Here is an 8,964-nt window from a genome sequence, read left to right on the forward strand (position 1 = left end):
GACAACTTCATTGTTGGAATTAGGATCATTTATAGCAGGGAAAGATGCAGCTCTGGAAGGTCATGAGCATGTGTCTGATCAAAATTGGTTAAGGACCATGACTGACCAAAACCAGCGCTGTGATCCTGATCAGCAAGGCACTTACTCCCCTGAGCCTGTTCTCGTATGTATAGAAATAGGAAACAATGATACCTTTCCTGCGGACATCACAGGATGTCATCATACTCCACTGAGCTAATATATAATAAAGCAAAACATGAAGTTCTCAAAACATGTAAAATTCCAACTCTGAATCCAGCAGACAGTCTTGAAGAAAAAGGAAAGATCAGGTCAATATGTAAATCAAATGACTGGAGGAAGAAATAAATGCATAGTTGATAACATGTGAGTCATGGAAACCGATAAGCAAGATGCATTTTGAGTAGTTGGGAGGCCCAATGAGGGATTGGGTTTTTAGAGCATTTAAAGAAGGAAGGGAGACAAATACATGAGAGGGAGAATGGAGGACGCATCAGAGCAAACAACTCAGGAGACGTTGCACTCTCTAACAGAGATAAGGAAAAGATGGCTGGATGAATGGGGAGAGGAGCATTAAGCAACAGGACATTCTGTCTGTCATAACCGAGAGCTGCTGTTCAACCTTGATCTAATTTAGGCCTCACACACCACCCTATGAAGTCAGGATGGTTTGCTGAGCAGGAAACTGAGGCATGGAGAGCCTTATCTAGGTCAAGCCTGCACGTTAGTGGATGAAACCCATATTAAAAACTGATCTTTCTGAGGCCACCTTTTTTCTTTTTTCCTATGTCACAGGTCAGACTTGATAGAGAACTGGGAGTCCCCAGAAGTTCTGATGCAGATGGGGCAGAGCTGTGGGGTAAGGACCTTCTCTAAACCCCATGTTGGTATTTTTGGATAAAGTTGGCTTTGTTTGTCTGCTTGCTTGCTTATTCATATGTGTGAAGGGGGCATATGTTCTGCACTGCGTGTGGTGGTCAAAGGACAACCTATGAAAGTGGGGTCTCTTTCTGCAGGGTTTGTCCCTGGGATTGGATCAGGCCTGATAACAGGCACCTTTACCTGATGAACCATCTCATCAGCTAAGATGTTTATCAGGGAACACAGGGTCTTAGTAAATATATACCAGGCTGGCCTTGGATGATCGGGAACTCCGAATCCGTCTGCTGAGATTACTGGTATCCCATCATGCCCTGTTGCAGTTCTGCAGCACATTGGCCCCACACTGCTGAATGAGCTATATCCCTCATCCCCCATTTTGTTTGGGGGTATTTTTTTTTTTGGAGTTTTTAAAAAAAGATTATTTATTTTATGCATATGAGCACACTGTAGCTGTCTTCAGACACACTAGGAAAGGGCATTGGATCTCATTACAGATGGTTGCGAGCCACCATTTGGGTGCTAGGAATTGAACTCAGGGCCCATGGAAGAGCGGTTGGTGCTCTTAACCACTGAGCTATTTCTCTAGTCCTCATTTTGGTTTTTAATGGCCCAATTTACTTCATATTACTTTAGTATGTTCATCTCCTAAATCATTAAACTCCTCTCTTATTATCCAACAAAAAGGGTAATGAAGACAATTGCATCCAGGGCAACCTGCCTTTTTAAAAAGTGTATTTCATGTTTAATTATGTGTCTGTTTATGGGTCTATTCATGTGAGTGCAAGTGTCTGTGGAGAACAGAGATATCAGGTCCCCCGGGAGTTGAAATGTACATAGTTTGTGAGCACTGCCCCCACCGTAGGAGCTGGGGAGGGGCTAACTTGAATCCTCTGGAAGAATATACTTTTTACCTGCTGAACCATCTCTCCAGCTTCTAATTTTTTTAACTATTCCAGAAATAAGCTCTTAGCTGTCCCTCCATCTTCTCCACCGAACTACCTCCTCCGTAAATAAACACAGCGCCAGTCCCAGAGCTGCAGCAGGACCAGAATTACAGGATAATCAACAATAGGAAATGATGTTGCAAATACAGCCGAGAGCATAATACACACACGAGCTTTGTCAAATCCTCCTTATGAAACTTCCTGTTACAAACATCCTCTCAAAACTGGGACGTGCTGCCTGCCATTTTCCAAGACATACCATTGGGGAGAAGTAAAGAGCTCTGTGTCTCATTATAATTAATTAGCCATAATAGGAACTTTAAACAATTGGGATCATGGTGTAATTATGACATGTACTTCCCTTGATGAAATCTTCCCTGAGCTACAGGAAATAGGTCAATAAGGAAGTTTATGTGCACCAGACACGCAAGATGGACCGAAGAGACTGGCTGCAGACTCCACCAATGAGTTACTCCTGCTGTGTTCCTGCCTAGTGAGACCTCAGAAAAATGAAGAATCTGTTTCCAAGAAAAATAAGGTCACTTAGGACATAAAGCTCAAGTCGGAAAACACAGGAGACAGTGGGCTGGAGTACAGGTTGCTCTTCCAGAGATCCTTGGTTCAATTTCCAGCACCCACATGACAGCTCATAATGAAAACACAACAGCTGTAAGGCCTTGATGGGAGCGTCCCACGCCCCACCCCCACTCAACTGGGAAGTTGTTTATGGCTCCAATTCTGCATTAAAAGCGATTTTGAAGTTACATCCAATCTACAGTGTAAGTGTGTAATTCTGCTGCTGATATTAAACTGACAGTTTCTAGATGTATAAGATGGCATAGAGAGCTAGATCATGGATGGATTATTACAAGAGTCAAAGATTTTGGAGAAAAGGCACTAATAATAAACATTCCACCCACCCCATCCCCATCCTGGACTTTGTCAAATTACACTAATGAAGCCCAAGATGGAGATGATAATTTGGGGGTCATATGTTAGTTCAGATTCTCCTAAACAAATCTTAAAATTAAATGAAAGTGGTTTCTTTTTCTTTTATAGATTTATTTATTTTATATATGTGAGTACACTGTTGCTGTCTTCAGACACACCAGAAGAAGACATCAGATTTCATTATAGATGGTTGTGAGCCACTATGTGGGTGCTGGGATTTGAACTCAGGACCTCTGGAAGAACAGTCAGTGCTCTTAACCACTGAGCCATCTCTCCAGCCCTGAAAGTAGTTTCCTGAGGAAGCATTAAAAGAATAGGAAACACAAAGGGAGAGGGAGGACGTCCCACAGGTAAGATCCGGCAAAGTCGCACTGAGGCTAGCTTCTATCTGATTCTGCAGGCACCTCTAGTATATGTTAGACCCCAAATTTGTCCCAAGTACAGGCAGGAAGTCCCAGCATCTAACAAGCACTGGAAGAGAATAATTTTCAGCCATCTGAGGTTCCCTTTGTGCAAAATGGTTCCAGTAGTTAGAGAACACTTCTCAAGCAAGAATGGTGGGTCAGACGATTAGAGGGAAATACACCCAAGGGAAGGAAAGTGTTGGGGTGCCACATAAACACAGACAGACGTATACAAGCAGATGTGGGCAGAGTGCCAACAGGACATGCTACGGGTTATTCCCCCTCAGGCTTGCAAAGGTGGGGACATGCATAAAACACTGATGGTGGAGTTTGTTCAAAAGTAATCAGAGGTTCTATGATCTATTCAGACAGAACAAGCTATTTTGTTCTAGACGGGACCCCAACGGAGGAGTTAGAGAAAGGACTGAAGGAGCTGAAGGGGACTGCAACCCCATAGGAAGGACATTATCAACCAACCAGATGCACCCCACCAGAGCTCCCAGAGACTAAACCACCAATCAAAGAGCACACATGGAGGGACCCATGGCTACAGCCCCATATGCAACAGAGGATGGCATTGTCTGCCTTCTGTAGAGGAAAAGCCCTGTGAAGGCTCGATGCCCTAGTGTAGGGGAATGCCAGGGTGGTGATGTGGGAATGGGTGGGTGGGAGGGGGCATTCTCATAGAACCAGGAGGAAGGGGCATGTGAGAGATGGGGAGGGGATAACATTTGAAATGTAAATACATAAAATATCCAATAAAAAATCACTGTATGCTGGGGACTGTTCTGTGTGAATCTGTTTTACTGTTTTCAAAAGTTATAACAAACGCACACAGCAGAAAGCAGAAACAATGAGTAGAGGGGCTGAAGTGATGGCTAGTGGTTAAGAGTACTGACGACTCTTCCAGAGGACCTGGGTTCTCTCAGCAACCAGAGGAGAACTCACAGCTGTCTATAACTATTATAGAACCCAATGCCCACTTTTGGCCTCTGCAGACACCAGGTAGAAAAGGATGTACAAACATACATTCAGGTATAACACTTACATACATAAAATTAAAAATAATAAGATTTTAAGCGGCAGGTACAGTGCTTGATATATTGTGTAGATATCTATATCTATTTAGTACTAAAGACTTAAGCACCTTGGGTTAGTCAGCTTTGCCTCACTTTTGGCTCAAAGTTTTTTTTTTTGGGGGGGGGGTTTCCAAAGCATGTTCTTTAATATAGGACATTATGTGGGGGAGCCCATTATGAGGGGAACATAGGGCAGAGCAAAACCACCCCCCTCTTATTGGAGAGTAAAAGAGAAAAGGGCTGGACATTTTTAGTGACCTATCTTTCAGCAGGCTTCAGGTTTGTTTTTTAAAGATTTACTTATTTTTATTTATATGAGTACATATACTGTAGCTGTCTTCAGACACACCAGAAGAGGGCATCGGATCCCATTACAGATGGTTGTGAGCCACCCTGTGGTGCCTGGGGAATTGAACTCAGGACCTCCGGAAGAGCAGTCAGTGCTCTTAGCTATCTCTCCAGCCCTTCACAAGCCTTATTTACCTAAACATTAAACATTAATTAGAAATATTAAATCATGTAACGATTGTCCAGATCGGGCCTTAGAAATCCCTGGGCTGGCAGGGCAAGGCTGGGTCAAGAATGCCAGGCCTCAGATTCTAAAGACTCTACTACTTCTACCTCTTGACAGCTTCAGCCTAGGGGTAAAGACTAACGCACGAGACTCTGGGAAACATTTCAGATCTACAGTGCAGGGGCTGGAGAGATGGCTCAGTGGTTAAGGACATATGCAGCTCTTGCAGAGGACCTGGTTTGACTCCTAGCACCCACATTGTGGTTTATAGCTGCAGGTAACTAGTCCCTGGGATCCATTGTTGTCTTCTGGCCTCTGTGGCTCCAGGCACATGCATGGTACATGTATTCATATGCAGGCAAAATACGCATACACTACACGTGCAGTAAAAGTAAAATCTCGCTAAGAGGGTTTCTTGTCTAAGTATCGTCTACAGAGTTGAATTGGTACTTGGGCAGGAAGTCAGAGAGGCTAAGCTGACACTTAGGGGCACCAAGTGGATAAACAGACCAAGGACAGGCATTGCAGTGCTGTGGTAAAGTCCCCAGAAGCAAGGACACTGAAGGGCAGGGGTCAAAGATGATTCTTGAAAATCTTTAGTCTGGGTCTGGAGCGATGGCAATAATGGTCCTTCACAGGACCAGAGCTCAGTTCCTGGTAGCTGCACGCACGCTGACTCACAGGGATGTGACACCTTCTGGTTCACATGCAAACATTTAGGCAAAACCTTCATGTATAGATAAAATAAAACAAAAAAAATTTTTAACTAAAATAAAGGGCTGGAGAGACAGCTCAGTGGTTAAGAGCACGGACTGCTCTTCCAAAGGTTCTGAGTTCAATTCCCAGCAACCACGTGGTGGCTCACAACCATCTGTAATGGGATCTGATGCCCTCTTCTGGGTGTCTGAAGACAGCTACAGTGTACTTGCATACATGAGATGAACAAACAAATCTTTTTTAAAAATTAAAATAAAAATGCTAATCTGGGCTGAGAAGGTGACTGTACCAGCTAAGTACTGTGATGTAAGCATAAGGACGTGGGTTCGGATCTCGAGCACCCACCTGATGGCCGGGCCCAGCAAGGTGTGTGACTGAGACAGACAGACATCCCCAGAGCTCACTGCCCAGCCACTCCACTGAATAAATGAGCCCTAGGTTCGGTGAGAGACCCTGCTTCAAAAAATTATGTGGGAGCAACTTAGGAAGACTCCTGGCACCGACTTCTGGCCTCCACATACACATGCACATACATATCCACAAGCATTTATGTGCACTTCATGTATACACACACCTCATGCTCTTGGTTACTTTCTGTTGCTGTGATTGACACTATAATCAAAAGAAACCTGGAGGAGAAAAGGCCTCATTTGGCTAAGAAGTTATAGTCCAGCATTCAGAGAAGCCAAGTCAGGAGGAGAGATTGTGGAGCTGCTAACTGGCTTGCTTCCCCCTGGCTTACTCAGTTACCTTTCTTCTATAGCCCAGGCCCACCTGCTTAGGCACACCATCCACCATGGAGCACCTTCCCACATCAATCATTAATTTAAAAAAAAGCCCCATGGATATGCTCATGGTCCAACCCAATGCAAACGAGTCCTCAGTTGAGTTTCTTCTTTCCAAGTGTGTCAACCGGAAACTGAAGTTAGCTATGACGTCACACACTGCATTTAATCCAAATTACCATCATAAACACAAATGACTCAATCCCATAATCAAAGAAGGAGAGAGAAGCCAATCTGGCTCAGAACAGAATCCAGATGAAGGAAGCTTCTGCAGTAACGGCAGAAGACAACTTTGACCACACGTGGGTGGCAGCAGTCAGTAGTCACATTACAATGGCTTCACCAAAGAGAAGGTCAGAGCTGGAGTGGGGACAGCAAAGTTCATCTGGACACGTCTACTGGCTTCTTTAATTAGAGTATCAATTAATGATAGAGCTTCAGTATGGTTCATCCAAATCTTCATGTAAGTTTCTAGCATTCCTCTTTGAAAGAGGACAAAGGGAAAAAGCAAGACCAACAAAGCAGGATCACCAGGGTCAGAGGCAGAGTCACTGCTATTGTACCTTTGAAAGTGAGACATTACCTTACCACGTCTACTTAGGACAAATATTGTAGGATGTAGTGAATTTCTTCAAATCATAAAAGGAGAGAGGAGAGGGAGACTGAAGGGAGAGAGAGAGAAGACTCTAGCCAAGAACTACCATCCTTACATAGGGGACCCAACTGCCAACTCATTTAATAGATTAAAAATAGCTTGTATTGATGATGTGTTTGCCAACTATGATCATGGTATCTTTACAAATATTTTAGATTTATTTATCTTACTACCTTATATGCATGAGTGTTTTGCCTGCATGTATCCCACCCCTCCCCCTTGCACCATGTGTATGACTGGATCCTGCAGAGGTCAGAAGAGAGCACCAGATCCCAGGTATCCTGGGACAGTAATTACTGACAGTTGGGAGCTCCCATGTGGGTACTAGCTCATCCTCTGAAAAACTCGGTCCTCTGGAAAACATCAAGTACTTGTAGCAGTTGAGTCAACTTTCCAGCCCTCACCATAGTCTTTTAAAAAGCTGGCCATCTATTTTGCGGCATCATGGCTGCCCTACGGCCTCTGGTAAAGCCCAAGATCATCAAAAAGAGGACCAAGGAGCTCACCAGGCACCTGTCGGACCGATATGTGAAAATCAAGCGAAACTGGCGCAAACCCAGAGGCGTCGACAACAGGGTGCGGAGAAGATTCAAGGGCCCGATCCTGATGCCCAACACTGGTTACGGGAGTAACAAGAAAACCAAGCACATGCTGCCCAGCGGCTTCCGGAAGTTTCTGGTCCACATGTCAAGGAGCCGGAAGTGCTGCTGATGTGCAGAAAATCTTCCTGTGCTGAGATCGCTCACAATGTGTCCTCTAAGAACCGGAAAGCCATCATAGAAAAAGTGGCGCGGCTAGCCATCAGAGTCACTGACCCCAAGGCCAGGCCACACAGCGAAGAAAATGAGTAGACGGCTTGTGTGCATGTTTCGTGTTCAAATAAAACCACAAAAACTGAAAGGAAAAAAAAAGCTATCCACCACCTTGGTGGTGGATACATATACAGGCAAAGCATTTACATACATAAAATAAAAATAAAATAATCTAAAAAACTTTTTAAATTTATGTGCACATCTGTGTTCTGGTATGCGCACACAAACGTGGGTGCCTACAAAGGAGAGGATGTTGAATTCCTTGGAGCTGAAGCTACAGACGCCTGTGAGTTGCCTTAGGGGTGCTGGGAATCAAACCCCAGTCCCCTGGAAAAGCACCCAGTGCTCTTAACTGCTGAACCATCGCTCCAGCCCTTATCTAAGTCCTCTGAGGCAGAAACATTTTACAGAATCTACTAGGAGCAAGAATAACAGCACTGAGTGATTGCATAATTGTCTCACTAAAGACTGTCCACTGTGCTCTTTGGAAGTAAAGACAGCCTTTGTTTAAATAAACAGCTGGGGTTGAGTATCTTCCACTTGTTATGCTGGCCGTCACTTTTGACTCTCTGCCAAGCACATTTTTACCCACCTTTCGAGCTAACTCTCTGATCTCCTCCCTTGACATTTGTCTTGCAGGGTGGTTCGTTCATTAAAACTTCAGGGAAGTGTTTGAGGTTGCTGGGAGGGTACTGAAGTCACTGATGGTGTGGCAAGAAAAGTGACCTGTTTGACTAAATTCTGACCAGGAAGGAGGAAATGCAGTATCTCCTCTCCTTAGATCAATTTGTGGAGGCCTAGTGATTTTCTACCAGGAAGTTGTTACACTGTTCTTTGGATCCTGGACCAGCTGTAGTAACTAAAACCTCCCACGTGGGCCTCTGAAATGACTCTCAGTACCCAGGTTCCAAGTGTCAGGGAAGAGAAAGTGGAGCTTGCAGACCCCACAGAATCTCAGACACTCCAAGACTTAATTTTCAGAAGCCAGAAAGCTAGAGTTTCCACACGACTAATAAACTACAATGGTAGTTAGTGATAACAGTTGGGTAGGCTCGTCTTCACACTGAGATCATATTCCCATAGGTTTACTAAAGTCTATTTTTAAAATGTAGACACACACACACACACACACACACACACACACACACACACACGATCATAGCAAGTATTCAATTTTACACCCTTCCCTCAAATATTCTTTCT

At 44.2% G+C, this 8,964-nt stretch overlaps 1 pseudogene across 1 annotated transcript; it reads left to right on the forward strand.

Annotated features, from left to right (window-relative positions):
• The first annotated feature begins 7,380 nt into the window (after positions 1 to 7,380).
• On the forward strand, positions 7,381 to 7,800 carry LOC308431746 (large ribosomal subunit protein eL32-like; annotated as a pseudogene). Its single transcript has one exon. The product of its transcript is annotated as a large ribosomal subunit protein eL32-like (transcript).
• Positions 7,801 to 8,964: the final 1,164 nt, after the last annotated feature.

The sequence above is a fragment of the Micromys minutus genome (assembly GCF_963924665.1).
Source record: "Micromys minutus genome assembly, chromosome: 17".
In the NCBI taxonomy this organism is placed as follows: Eukaryota; Metazoa; Chordata; class Mammalia; order Rodentia; family Muridae; genus Micromys; species Micromys minutus.